This window comes from Henckelia pumila, chromosome 3, assembly GCF_033568475.1.
Source record: "Henckelia pumila isolate YLH828 chromosome 3, ASM3356847v2, whole genome shotgun sequence".
NCBI lineage: Eukaryota > Viridiplantae > Streptophyta > Magnoliopsida > Lamiales > Gesneriaceae > Henckelia > Henckelia pumila.
In genome coordinates, this window is record NC_133122.1 from 154819400 (window position 1) to 154835034 (window position 15635).

At 33.3% G+C, this 15635-nt stretch overlaps 1 long non-coding RNA gene across 2 annotated transcripts; it reads right to left on the reverse strand.

The window, feature by feature from the left end:
• Positions 1 to 4685: 4685 nt before the first annotated feature.
• On the reverse strand, positions 4686 to 6142 carry LOC140886558 (uncharacterized). 2 transcript variants are annotated; one of them, XR_012151607.1, is made up of 5 exons: positions 6005 to 6122; positions 5840 to 5899; positions 5561 to 5625; positions 5459 to 5491; positions 4686 to 4865 (listed from the first exon to the last, which is right to left on the reverse strand). It is a non-coding gene; the product is annotated as an uncharacterized lncRNA (long non-coding RNA). The 2 variants fall into 2 exon arrangements; XR_012151608.1 differs by lacking the exon at positions 5840 to 5899 and having other exon boundaries at positions 6005 to 6142.
• Between the last annotated feature and the right edge of the window lie 9493 nt (positions 6143 to 15635).

Here is a 15635-nt window from a genome sequence, read left to right on the forward strand (position 1 = left end):
CAATCAAGTTTACAACAACAACAACAACAACAACAACAACAACAACAACAATAATAATAATAATAATAATAATAATAATAATAATAATAATAATAATACTACTACTACTACTACTACTAATACTTTAATCAATTTTCCATTTAGTGGTACAATATTTATTTATTTATTTTTCTGACCTTCGTCAATGAATTTTAAAGGTGGTTGGTTGCATGACACGAACAAATAACCTCCTCCTCCTACCAGCCATATTTAACACGGAAATAAATAATACAGTTTGAACGTTAAGGTGTATTAAATGCACCGGTGAATATATAATATTATCCTCTCGAAAAATATATATAATATAATATTATAATGTATTACTACTATATATTTACCACCCCTGACCGGAGAAAATTAAATAAAATTATAATTATATCCTCATTTATATATACATTATCTATATTATATATATAATAGTTGAACACCTTAGATTTTAGAGTAAGGACACCAATTCTTTTTTCAAAACTGTCCTTTACACTATATAAATAAGTAAATTTAATTTTATTTATATATATTTAATATTTTCATATTTTTTCTCAACTAACCATTATAAATAGGATAAAATGATAAATAAATTTTTTTTTATCCAAAATGATAACTTTTAAATTTATTTTTATATTATTTTAGAAATTAAAAATAAATAATTTTAAAAATTATTGAAAAATAATAATACTTATATATAACATATAATACTAAAATATTATATATATGATTTTTTACGCGTGCAGCGTGTGTGAGGTTAAACTAGTATATTAATAAGGTTGAGTTTAGAGTAGTTAACTTATTTTTAATTTATCAATAACTATAATATCTTATCAACTTTTAAAAAAATTTAAATTACTGGATATTATTTTATATTTATCGATCTAACATTTGAATATTTAACACAGAAATTAGTTGACACAAAAAATTATATATGCATGCAAATAAATTTGTGAATATTTAATTAATCATATCATCTTAAAATTAACAACAAAAATTTATATATATATGTGTCACATACAAAAGATACTAGTTCATATTAAAAATCAAGCTATGACTATAAAACATCGTAAGAGAGAGAGGGCAGAGTTCAAATCTGGTAATTTCGGGTAAAAACAAACCATCCTACTCCATTGTTCATATATATTAGTACTTGTATGCAATCGTTGCATGCTTATATAATTTATTTTTTAATAAAAAGCAAAATAATAAATCAATGGTTAAATAAAAAAAGTATAAAAAAAAGTTTTCGTATATAAATATTCAACAAATGACAAAAAAAAAAAAGTAAATGTGATATTTTGTGAATTTCGATATAAAAAAAACATCAAAACCCCAAAAAAAAAAATCCAAGTTTCCTGTAGTGCAAAGATCTAATTAATCGATTTTCCTGTTCTTGATTGGTTGTTTTCATTAGTTTGTAAACTATAACAAGTTAAATTAAAAACAATTGCAAACATCATAAGCTCTTAAAGAGGCTAATTAGATGATTTTAAAAGTCTGCATAACCAAAAAAAAACGAAAAATGAAATCCTCGTTATTGTGATTCCAAAGTTACTCTTCCCCTGAAAATATCTTTTAAACTAAACTTATTTATGAACAAACATATATTTTTATAGTATGGTCCAAATTCTTCAAGAATATCATTCCAAAACATCCGAGTCCATGAGTTGAATTGAATAAGCTTAATATGACCTCCTAAAGAAGACAATCCAAATGCATCCCCTTGCCATAACTAATTTGCTATGAGAGAGTAACCTTTGTGTTCTGTTATTAGAACTAGCATTTGTCAATCTCCAAAGGTAATGCATCTTTAAATGAAGAAACAAATCAAATATTCCGATAACATCTCTACATGCAACTTTCTATACATATATATATATATAAAAAAGACAACTGATAGTTTGTGGCGACAATGCGATGCAACTAAATTTACCAAAAGAGACACTTGGAGAGAATTGGAGATGTATAAGTCATTTTCAAGATAGTAACTGTAATCTTCAAATATACCAAAGATTCACAGATTAACAATTATGACAAGACATTGATAAACTCAACATAGTTTAACCATTTTACCATCAAATTAAATAATTTCACATGTCCTTACATTACAAATTACAACGTCTCGCATTTTTTTTACACCTTCAGCAAGTGAATTCATTAACCAACTTTGCTAAAAATCAACCAATCAAGTCAATCCCACAATCTTCAATCCTACAATCTTGTCCTTTGAATTAAAATTTTGTTCTAATAAAGTTGTCATCCTCTTTAAGGTATGGAATTAGGAAGAATGAGAATGAAGGCTTCACGCATTCAATCTGCAGTCAATGCTATGGTTATTTGACTGATAAAGAGGGTGATGTACATGTAATTGAATGAATTGGCTAGATATATATATTCTGCCTATCGCTACATTAGTTTTACTCAATGATAATGTTTCTGTATCATTAAATGTTCATTTCTGGAGGGTGTTCACATTAAGAAAAGAGGAGAAGCTAAAGTCATTTTTCACTTTGATTAGAGCTGGCAAGATTGTGCAGAGTTTAGGATAGCAGAATTTGGGTGTTAGAGAGCATAGTTGTCTTTTCCTGCAAATTTCTTTTTGTTCTCGGACAAACAATCCAACCTAGTTATCTCATACACTCTATACCCTTGAAGGGAAAATCTCTATTCCAAATAAGGTTCAAGTTTTTTGTTGGAATCTGTCACTTAATAAACTGAATATACATGATGTTCTACAATGTAGAGTGTTCTACGTACTCAACAAATATGATGAATATATAGATCATATTGTATAGTTTCTCAACATCTTTATTGTAGAAAATACTGAAAGGATCTAGGTCCAAATGGACGTGGATAAAAAATGTAACAAACTTGTATGAATCCAATTACATGTTTGGAAGAGATATTGCCAGAAAATTATGAAAGCTTGCAATAATGATAATCTCGTAGGAGCTTTGGAGGGAAAGGAACAATCACATCTTTGAAGGAACATAAGCTGTGTCTCAAATTGTCAGAAAAATCCAATCTTGGGTTGCACTTTGTGCACAACTTGATAAAGACCTAAAAAAACTCCATCTAGTTCATAATTAATTTGTTGCCAACGTATATGTGCATGAATACATAATGGCGTAACTTATTTTTATTGGAACTAAATATTTTGGTTGAGCCGTCTAACAAAAACATTTACAGATGGAATAAAAGGATACCTTCTTCAAATGTACATTTATATTTATTTTATTAATAAAATTTTGTTTCCTAAAGAAATTATGCCATCAAAAAATGGACCATATATAAGAGGACCATTGGCCAATCAGTAATCTTCTAGCCACACATTTCCCTCATTGTTTCTATCAGTTGTACAATACCTTAACCCAGAAAGTCAGCCACGGATTTGCTGAGAAAATATGTGTACATAAGTTAATCATAAACTTCTCCGGGCTTTACGTTTGATAATTCAAAAACCTGGTAAATATATAACATGAGGAAAAAAATTGATAAAAGCCACTTACGAATGTTCCTTGTTGTAACCTCTTCATCACAGTTTCCAGGTATTTTAATAAGCATTAGGCTTAACGTTAAACAGGATTCCTCAATGCTAAAAAGGATACAACCAGTGTGATGCTTAAAAATCAACCGAGGGCATATATGATTCCTTCAAAAGTTGCAAGTGGAAATCTTTTTCTTTTATTCCATGTTTGGAGAGCCACTCCATTTTTTGTTTTTCTTTTTCCTGTGTACCATCACTTAAAACTTGAGGTTTCTAATGTCTTTGCCTTTCACTCCCACCCATTTTGTGTCTTTTACACATAAAATATTAATATTTCTAATGCCTTTCACTGACAACCTATTAATGCAACCCTCCTCCTTTACCCGGGTTTGAGTTCGAACTTGGCTCGAAATATTAGACTATGGTTGCGAAGTATTTGAACTATTGTTTGAAAATATAGACTCAAAAGATTCGAAAAATACATATTTACTTTTTAACTATATTATATTAATGTTAATTAATAGAATATTAAGTACTTTACGAATGACACGCAAACTATCGAACAAAATAATTGGAGGGAGGGAGTATTAATTTTAGTTCAGATTAAATCAATAAATTTTTTTTTCTTTTCAAAACGCTAATTAAACAAGGCTGAGGTAATATGAAAATTTAATTTGTAAAATTTTTATTTTTCAATAATTTTCTTAATTCGTATGTGTGAGACCTCGGTTCTAAACATCTAATTTCGGGTTAAACAATAAATTAAGCATACAAGATCCAAGATAAGAAGTAACAATAAATTTTTTTTTAAAGAGTCTCGCTCGATCGGTAGAATTCAACAGATCGAGCGAGCAAAGAATGGCAAACTCTCTGCCCGCATAAAACTAGCACCGCTCGATCGGTAATATTCAACCGATCAAGCGGGCACCCTTTTACAAAAACAAAAACTTAGCAATTTGTCCATCGCTCGATCGGTCAAATCTTACCGATCGAGCGGTGGCAGTACAGATGCAATATACAGTAGAAAACTTGTTAAAACTCAAGTCCAATACATTCAAAACATGACATGCATTACCATCTCAATCTCTCCAAATAATACATGAAGTTCTAGAGTTGATCAATTGCTCAAAAGGATAGAACATGCATCGGTTCTAGCTATTACAAACCGAATACAAAACATAACAAGTTCGAATTACATACAACAACAACCTTCAATCCAAGTTCGAGTTCTAACACGCTTCAAAATATATAAACTAGATTGACATGCTGAATTCGACTTCTAAACCGAGTCCCACTTCTATATCTCACTCTTGATGCTAACCAGATCTTCGCTGACTCGATCTTGCCCCACCTGTTGCCAAGTACACGTACAAAACAAAGCAACAGCCGGATAACTCCGGTGAGAAAGATATTCCCAGTACAAGCAACATAACATGCAATAACAAGTATTAACTCATCAAATGTAATACAGACAACATATACAAGCTAATACGAATGAAATGCATGCCTTTAAAATCGGGTTATCAAATCTGATAAACAAGGGATTGCTGCTATGCTTTTGGGATCCCGAGGATGAGATCACGTAACGACTCACCGACTCTCCCAATCGAGGTGGTGCCACATGTCCCAATCCCCTAGACTTTGGTGCGACTATGAGGAGTATGCTGACACTAGGTCAAGAACTTCTACAACCCAGGCCACTCACAACATAGCCCCCAAAACGTCTAAATAAAAAGGGTCGTTCTGCTCGCTGAAATCAAAGATTTGGCTCAAGATGAATGCATAAGAAAACATAGAACATTAAGACATATAACAAAAGCTCAAACAACAAGATACAAGTCCCACATTCTAGAACAAGTATTGATGCAAGTACGTGATTTAAGGAAAACTCAAAAACCAACTGTTTCGAGTATGCTATCCCGCTAAAATGATGACTGCTTGTACCTTTCGATACGAATAGCTCCAACTCTGGATAAGCTACAATAAAAGGTTATATCAGAAACTATACAACCTAACAACAACAACGGCTCAAGGTAATCTCTTTACCATTTTTCGTCCAACTCTCGACAATTGACTACTGCTAACTCTGAGCTCGACAACTTCAAACGAATCTGTTCAGAGACAAAAGAAGATCAACAACGAAGAACAACCTCAATAGCCAAATTATATGATTCAAACGGTTCAAAATCTCAAACTCAAACCGGCGGCATAACGGTTATAAACTGATCAAACTGAAAATGCAGACAGCAGTACAACATTGCAAACAACTCAAATCAATGCTAACACAGCAATAAAAACTCAAATCCAACACATCTCAAAACTCACTTTTTCGAATAAACTTCCAAAATCATAACAAATCCGAGCGACGCTCTAATTCAATTCCGACTGAGAATAAACGATCAGAGCTCGATCAAGAACAACATACTCGAAACTCAATCGATTTTAACAACATCCAAAAAATAAAATGTATCTGATCGAAGAAAAACTTACGATAGAACGAAGCTTTCGCTGCTGTGATTGCTAATTCGCTTTCAGAAATAATTTCCAACGGATGGATCGACCGAAAATCGAAATCACAAAGCTTGAAAAAGAGAAAGGGGCACTTCAATGGAGGGATAACGAGATGGGAAAGAAGATGGTGACTTTTCCAAGCTCAAAAAGTTGTAGATAATATATAAAAACCTGCTTTTGTATTTTAGCCCCTGAAATTTTCAAAATTTGCAAAATAGACCCTAATCAAAATCAAATCGGCTCTCGACTTCTGAAAAATCTTGTTATCTAAAATAAACTTAATTAAGATAAAATCGGGGTGTTACAGTATGAAACACAAATAAGCCTTTACACATGGGATGGAGAAAGTATTACTTTTAGTTCATCTTTTTGCACTTTGCAAATATACTATAAATTTAAGGAAAATTTGCTTTTTTGGTCCTGTATGTTTGTCACTTTGCAATTTCAGTTCTTTATATTTTTAGATTTCAGTTTTAGTCCGCTATCTTTATTTTTTTTGGCAATTTCAGTCCTTTTTTCGACGTGGCGCTGACGTGACACCAATTTAGTGCTGATGTGGAGCTAACGTGTACAGTTTCACGTAAGCATTTTCGAATAAAAAGGACCAAAATTGCCAAAAATCAAAACATGCAGGACTAAACTGAAATGTAAAAACATAAAGGACCAAAATCGCAAAGTGACAAACATATCGGACTAAATTTGCAATTTTTCCTAAATTTAATCACAAAAACTTTTATAAGGCCGTCCATGGATAAATTTTGTGATACGGGTCTTTGACTAGACCTGACGCATAAAAAATATAACTTTTTATATTGAAACTATTATTTTTTATTGTATTTATGGATCGGATCAACCCGTTTCAATCACACGAGAGACCTACTCATAATAATAATAATAATAATAATAACAATAATAATAATAATAATAAAAATAATAGTGAGTTTGGATACAAAAGTTATAGCATAAAAAAACTTAAGAAAAATAAGTTTTTTGGTCCATTAACTTGTCCATGTTTTGGTTTTGGTTCATTATCTTTTTCGATGTGGGTTTTGGTATACTAACTTTGCATTTTCATTGTTTTTTGGTCCAACTGCATACGTGTCAATTTCTGATTGGTCCAAAATGATGATGTGGACCAATCAGAAGTTGACACGTATGCAGTTGGACAAAAAAAAAAACGAAAAATGCAAAGTTATTGTACCAAAATCCATATCGAAAAAGTTAATGGACCAAAACCCAAAAAGAGTAAAGTTATTGGACCAAAAAGCTTATTTTCCCAAAAACTTAAATAAATCCCGCTTTTTAAAATGATTTTATTTAAATAAAAAAAGTATAACAGTTTTAATATATGGATAAAAGTTGAAAAGTGCTTTTATTTTTAAGTAGAAGTAGAAGCATAAACCAAAAGCCATAAAATTAAACTTTTTAAGTGTTTTTTTTTTCAAAACAACTAGTGTAACCCAATTCATTTTGATAATTCTCACTTTAGCCCTAACAATTTTATAATTATCATTCTACTGTTTGAATTTTTTTTAGATCTATTTATACATCATTATATTTATTTTATAATAGTATGTCAATTTTTTATTTAAAAAATTGAATAAATTAAATTAAAGATACCAAATAAATGAAAATCCAAAATTCTCTCCCACGAAAAAAAAATCTTTCCAACAAAATCAAAAATAAACACCAAACTGGAGTGAGAATTTGTTTGCTTAATTAAGCCACGAATTAAGCAAGCAAAGAATAATGCTATCTTTTTATCACAAGGGCACGAAGAAAGTGCGAACGGATTTTGACAAAGACCTCAGTATATATGCACTTCCAACAAAAGATGCATAACTAATGCGCGCACCCTCAATTACCCACTAGCAATGGTGCACACGGATTTGCGTGTGTAAAATAATAACTACAATTTATATGAACTTTGATACTTAACAAGTTAGGTTAATAATAAAAAAAAAAAGAACTGAAATTGACAAAGAGGATTATTGAAGATGTGGGGATAGCGAGTAAGAAACATGGAGAAAACAAAAAATTGAAAAGAAGAGTATTTTGGGTAAATTAAAAAATAGACCATGACATCAAGTTAGTTATTCTAATATACCTACACTTAATAAATAGTAAAAGATATATCTCATCAAAACAAAAAACTTTATATAAAAGAGAAAAACACGAGGAAAATAAAAACAATAATAAATTTTCAGAGTTAGGGAAGAAATAATGTATACAGGCCACATCTAAAGATTACACATTCCACACAAAAGAAATTAAAGTAACTCGGGTCCAAGTTTTCAGCAGTCAAAACCCACTGTAAATTCTCAAAAAATTTTGAAAGTAGATTACCAAGTGGTGTTTAGGCTTTAATTATTGTACTTAATAGAATTTTATGGAGTTTTTTTAAAGTTTATTGACATTTTTAATACCTCTAGACTTTTGTAGAGTTTTTAAAAGTTAAGTTTGAATATCAAATTACTTTTTAAACTCTACAAATATTTATCTTGAATACCACTAAACTTTTATGAAGTACATAAAAATCTAAATTGAATACCTCTAGACTTTTAAACTCTATAAAAGTCATTAAAAATTTGGAACCAATACCCCCTCCCTTCTCCTCCCTCCTCCTCAATACATTGGAGTAGTGACTTGAGTGAAGATCTTGAGTTTTCCACGAGACCATCTCATATATATATGTATACTCATAAATATAGAGTTTTGCTATGCTGCCCACCTCCATGTCCATCTATGAGATGACACTCATCCATTGGATGAACCATTTGTATATGATTCATCTCATCCATTGGATGATTGACACCTCATAGGTGGGCATGGAGGTGGGCATCATAGCGAAACTCTATACATATGAGTTTTGCTATGCTGCCCACCTCCGGTGCCCACCTATGAGATGACACTCATCCATTGGATGAACCATTTGTATAGGATTCATCTCATCCATTGGATGATTGAAACCTCATAGGTGGGCATCATAGCAAAACTCTATATATATATATATATATATATATATATATATATATATATATATATATAGAGTTTTGCTATGCTGTCCACATCCGGTGCCCACCTTCATATATATATATATATATATAGAGGACTTTTCAGCTGCCCAACAATATTTTCTCACCTCGTTCCCGACCACTAAAACCCAGTATCGGATTTTAGTTTTTTTTTTTCGCATAACTAAAACACGGTATCGGGTTTTAGTGGTCGGGAACGAGTTGGGCATCATTGGTTGGGCAGCTGAAAATTTTTATATATAAATATACATATTTATATAATATAATTTTTTTTTATTAATCAAGTTAAATATTAGATTGTCTCGTAAAATTGATATATGAGAACGTTTATACGAATTTTTATGTTTCTCCTTTATGTTACTATGAAATCATTTTTATGTATTCTCGAAAAAAATTTATACTTGTATATAATATTGAAATGAAAATTATTGTGAGATTAATTAATGAGTCAATTTCATAAGAAACATTTTTGATTTTGTCCATAAAAGAATTTTTTTTATCAAACGTGTTAATTTAGTGGTATATTTGGATCAAATTGATCCGTATAATTAAATTAGATTTTAATTTTAATTTTAATTTTTGAAAAGATTTATGTAGAATTTTGAGATCATATAACATGAATCCTTCTCCATATTAGATCATGAAGTATATATTAGTGATATCAGGATTACAATTAATTATTTTTAAAAAAAATCATTTAGGACAGAATTCTAATAAATCTCAAGAATAACAAAATAATATTAGAGTCCCTGATTGCATTCCGTATACAATATTTTGAAACTGTGACAAATTCTTCTAAAAAAAAACTGTGACAAATTATTAATTCAATATATATATATATATATATATATATATATATATGCAAGTCATTTTTGGAAATCCCTTACAACACGGTTTGAATGGTAGACATTGTAATCATGAGATGCTTCATACTGATTGTGAGTTGCTCCACCTGGATTTGAATCTTCAGTAGTGTTCTTATCTGAGTTCTCATTACAGAGTTGTTCCCTGTCAAAATCCTAAAACATCTGCTCAACTTGTTTAGAGCTGGCTAATTCTAAAGTAGTCATGTTAGTTTCATAGAAAATATTTTCATTAAAAATCACATCTCTACGAATTATATATTTTAAATCATCTAAAAGCCACACTTTATAGTCTTTAATTTACACTATTGGGATAGCCAAAAAATATTATTTTCTTGGATCTTGTATTGATCTTACCTTGATTTACATGAATATATACCACACATCCAAATATCCTAAGATGTTTAAAATTAGGTTTTGCATTTGACCATCTATGTTCAGGAATCATTGAATCAATAGCCAAGGATGGTGACACATTTATTAGATAATAGGCAATAGATGCAGCCTTAGCCCAAAATTTTCTTGGTTACCAACTCTCACTCAGCATACATCTAACTTTATTCATAATGGTTCTCTTGATTCGTTCTGCAACTCCATTTTTTTATTGTGTGTATGTGCATGTTCTATGCCTAGCTATTCCATTTTTAGCACAGTAGCTATCAAAATCATTGTTGAAAAATTCCAAACCATTATATGTTCTTAACTTCTTGATTCTATTTCCTTTTTGATTTTCAACTAATTTCTTCCATTCAATAAATTTACTAAAGGCTTCATCATTTGTTTTAATAAAATATATCCATACCTTTCTAAAGTAATAATCTATCAAGGTAATAAAGTACTGAGATTTAAAGAGTGATAGGGGTACCTTAGATGAGCTCCATAGATCGGAATGAATATAATCCAGTGTTGATTTTGTAGTATGTGATGTTGTATTGAATTTTAGCATGTGTGATTTGCCTAACACACATCTCTCATATAAGTCCAGCTTGTTTATATGCTTAGATTCCAGTAGACCTTGCTTTGAGAGTTCTTGGAGTCCTTTTAGGCTCATATGCCCAAGTCTTTTGTGCCAAAGTTGGGTATGATCTTTCTCTGATATAGATATTGACATTGGCAGTTATAGTTGTTCCTAATAGGATATACATACCATATTTCAGAGTTCCTTTCATAATAAACAAGGAGCCCTTCACAACTTTCAATTTTCCATTTTGAGCTTTGGAAGAAAATCCCCTTTCATCAAGAGTACCTAAAGAGATCAGATTCCTTTAAATCAGGTATGTGTATGACTTTAGTAAGTAATTTAAATTATCCATCCCACATTTTCATCTTCACTGTCCCAATACCATGAATTTTGTAGGATTCAATGTTTCCTAAGAGAAAATATCCTGAGTCGAATTCTTTGTAATGCAGAAACCATTACTTTCTCGATGACATGTGGTAGGTACAGCCAGAATCTAATATCCATTCTTCTTTGGGATCATTTTTGGATATAGTTAGAACTTTTGCAGCTTCATATCCTTCAAGTATACTAGCAATTTCACTTGTGAAGTTGAGTCATGTCTTTGATTCACCTTTCTTTGAGGATTCTTACAAGCCCAAAAAGTTCGTTTAGGCCTTGATTTTGATCTAGAATTACTTCTGCCTCTGTTGTTCCATTCCTTTCTTTCAGTTGATCTGCCTCTAATATGCAGTCCCTCTCCACCAGGCTTGATATTCCTACTATTGGCTTTCAAATCCAATTCCTTAGAGTAAGCAGCACCTGTCACTTCTTCAAGAGTCAGAGTTTCTATCCCATATTTCATAGTATCACTTAGTTGATCATGAGCCCTTGGTAAGGAATTCAACAGGAAGATTTCTTGATCCTCTTCATCGATTTTGACCTCCATATTTTCCAAATTTGATAACAGGTTGGTGAATTCATCAATACTCTCATCTATAGACTTATTCTCATTCATTTTGAAACTATATAATCTTTGTTTCAGACAAATCCTATTTGGCAAAGCCTTAGTCATAAACAATTGTTCCAACTTAGTCCACATTTTAGCACCAAACTTTTCTTTAGCAACTTTTCTAAGAATTTGATCACTTAGACTTAGAACAATAGTATTTCTGGCTTTCTTTAAGATTTTTGCTTTGTTCTCTACTTTATCATAGATCTTGGATTTACCATTTAGTGCTTCATCTAGCCCTAAATTTCCCAGGTGAGCAATCATCTTTTCTCTCCACAGATTCATGAAGTCATTTTTCCCATTACATTTTTTCACTTCGAATCTTGATGTAGACATCGTTAAATAGTGTCCCTGGCCAGTAGAAATTCTTCAAGAGGTCGTCACAAAGGACTAATTCGGATCAAGTAGAAGGAATTGATACAATTGCAGAATCTATCAGAAGTACGAAACACAGATCCAAGATCGATCCCTCGCTCTAGATACCAATTGTTGAGATTAAAGCAGTGATAACAATGAAACAAAAAACACAATCAAGAAAACAAAATTTTACTTGGTTCGGGTTATGAATAACCCTACATCCAAGGTTCTTGGAATACTCCAGTCAAATGCACTATCACCAAGAAGTGTTACAACCGTTCAGTCCTCTAGGGACTACAAACACATGCTCATATGCTCATATACAGAAATAGAATGAAGAAATTAAACAAGCCAGAAAAACTCTCTTCAATGATTTCTTGAGCTTGTATCCATCGAGATCTTACGGATCAAAGCATCTCTTAAGTTGGCCCCTGTCCAGAGAACTCGATTTGATTTTTTTGTGTCTAAGTGAAGAAGGGTTAATGAGATCCTACCATATGGGTAATACCCAAATCATTCATCCAAGGGTCCACATCTCAACACATATGCATAATTAATATTATAGGGTTTACATGACAAATCATGGGTTGTTAGATCTTCTATTAGGGTAATACCCTTAAGGTAGGTTGAACTAAACCGAGAAGAAGAAGATCTCAAGTAGCTGGATTAACTAACTCACCTAACTACCCTTACTTAATATAAACTAATCAAATATGAGTGTGAGCCGTTGGATAAGTCCTAACATCCAGATGTAATCTCGGCCATCTGATTGAGTCAGCAGATATGAGTCAACTATCTTCACTACAAAAATGCTAGCAATATATATTCTTGATTTGTAGTGACCCTTACCGAGATCACATACTAATCAAAACTTAAGCATGCAATTAACTTAATAAAATGATAAACCAAAATTAAACTTCGAAAGCAATAATCAATATACAATCCCAAGAAAAGGAATCTGTGAATACCCAAATAGTTTATACAACCAAATCGAATATTGTGTTATCCAAATGCATCATAAAATAATCAAGGCGAAAACCCAACTAGCCGTCCACTGCCTAGCCCTTCCTGGATCCTCCCGCCTCATCCAATCGCAAGCTTGCCCCATGGAATAGGGTATCCAGATACACAAGGTACGAGATGTGAGCATAAAATACTCAGTACGAGAGTATGAGTGTACATGTTTGCAAGTGTATTGCCTACTGGACTAGAGGCCAAGAATCAGATAACAAAGACAAACCGGGACCTGGTATGCAGCACGTTATGCCGTCGCTCCAGGAGGTGGCTCCCATACCAAAATACCATTGGATATTTCGGACCCAAATCGATGAAAGTCCATCCACTAACAGGATAGGGTAAAACCCTACTAATAGACATCTCAAACGAGATAGCTCAATATGCAAATGTATGCAGCATAAAATCATGTCATAAAAATCATGCAGTCACATAATACATGCATACTCAGTCAGGATATCTCGAACAGTACTTTCGTACCTCAACTACTAGGCAAGCTCAACCAGCTATAGTCCACGCCTACAACCCGCGCTACAAAGCCAAATGATACTAACATCATTAATGTGCCCTAAAAGCCTTAACTAGACTATAACATACTCCCTAATTATTTTAAAGAGCCAAAGCTATACGTGCGTCCGTTTTCAGCCCATCGCTGTCGCTTGCCTCAAACTAGGTCATAGCTTCGCTACGACTCCTGGACCGTGCTGCCACTTCCAGATTTCCCAAAGGAAGCCTAGATCGCCCTAGATCCAAGAAAGAAGTCTAGAAAAACAAGAGAAGAGAGGAATTGGTGTGCCTGAAAGTGAAGTCTCGGCCCTCTATTTATAGACAACGATCGGAACCTTCGATCCTCGATCGAAACGTCCGATCCCGACATTGGAGCTTCCGATTATCCTTATCCTCCACGTGTCAAGTTCTTACTGGTTGACTTCGGATAGGGGTGATCGGAACGTCCGTACTCGATCGGAGCTTCCGATCAGCCACATGTCATGGCTGACGTAAAACCATCGGAACTTTCGATCGCCATCGGAGCCTCCGTTCCCACCTTCGGAGCTTTCGATCTCCATCAGTCCTTAAGGTTTCATTTTGTGTTGATTAATCCATTAATTGCCTTACTTGGTTACGGGCTACTACATTCTCCCCGAGTTAAGATATTTCGTCCTCGAAATTAGATCTTAAGTACCAGAAAAATAAACAACACGTAGAAACATTTTTTATTCAGATTGAACATAATTGCAAGGTACAACTGAGTACAATAAATCAAAATAACTCAGGATGTTCTGAACGCATCCCGCTCTCAAGCTCCCAAGTAGCTTCCTCAGTGCCTCGGCATTGCCACTGAACTAAAACCAAATGAATAACCTTATTCCGCAACACCTTATTCTTATGATCCAGAATATGAACTGGCCTATCTACATAAGTCAAATCAGTATCCACCTGAATTTCAGACGGCTGTAGAATGTGAGACTGATCCGCCACATATCATCGCAATAGGGATACGTGAAATACGTCATGGATACTGGAAAGATACGGTGGCAAGGCCAAAGGATAAGCCAGATCGCCAATGCTCTCCAAGATCTCAAACGAACCGATGAATCTGGGAGACAAATTACCCTTGATACCAAATCTGAGAATCCTGCGAAAAGGTAAAACTCTCAGAAATACTTTCTCCTCAACCTCAAACTGTAAAGGTCTACGCATAGTATTAGCATAGCTGGCATGACGATCATGCGCAGTCTTAATTTGTTTCTTGATCAAATCAACAATATCGGCGGCCTGCTGGACTAGCTCTGGTCCCTCAGCCTGTCTCTCCCCTACTTCTTCCCAAAAGAGTGGAGTTCGACAACGTCGTCCGTACAATGCCTCAAAAGGTGCCATCCCAATGCTACAATGATAGCTGTTGTTGTACGCGAACTCGATCAATGGAAAATGATCCTGCCAGGCTGAACCAAAATCCATAACACACGTTCGAAGCATATCCTCCAAGGTACGGATAGTGTGCTCTGACTGCCCATCAGTTTTCGGATGATAGACAGTGCTCAAACTGAGAGTAGTACCTATGGCACGCTGAACACTCCCCCAAAATCGGGAAGTAAACCTGGGATCACGATCGCTGACAATGCTCACAGGCACTCCATGAAGTCGAATGATCTCTTGAATGTACAACCGAGCCATGCGATACACATTGCACTCACGAATATAGGGAATGAAATGTGCTGACTTGGTGAGTCAGTCCACCACAACCCAGATGACATCAAAATTCCTCGAGGATACCAGCAAATGGGTCACAAAATCCATCGTGATAAGCTCCATTTCCACTCAAGAATAGGCAAACTGTGAAGCAAACCTATAGGTCGTCGGTGTTCTGCCTTGAACTGTTGACACACCAAAC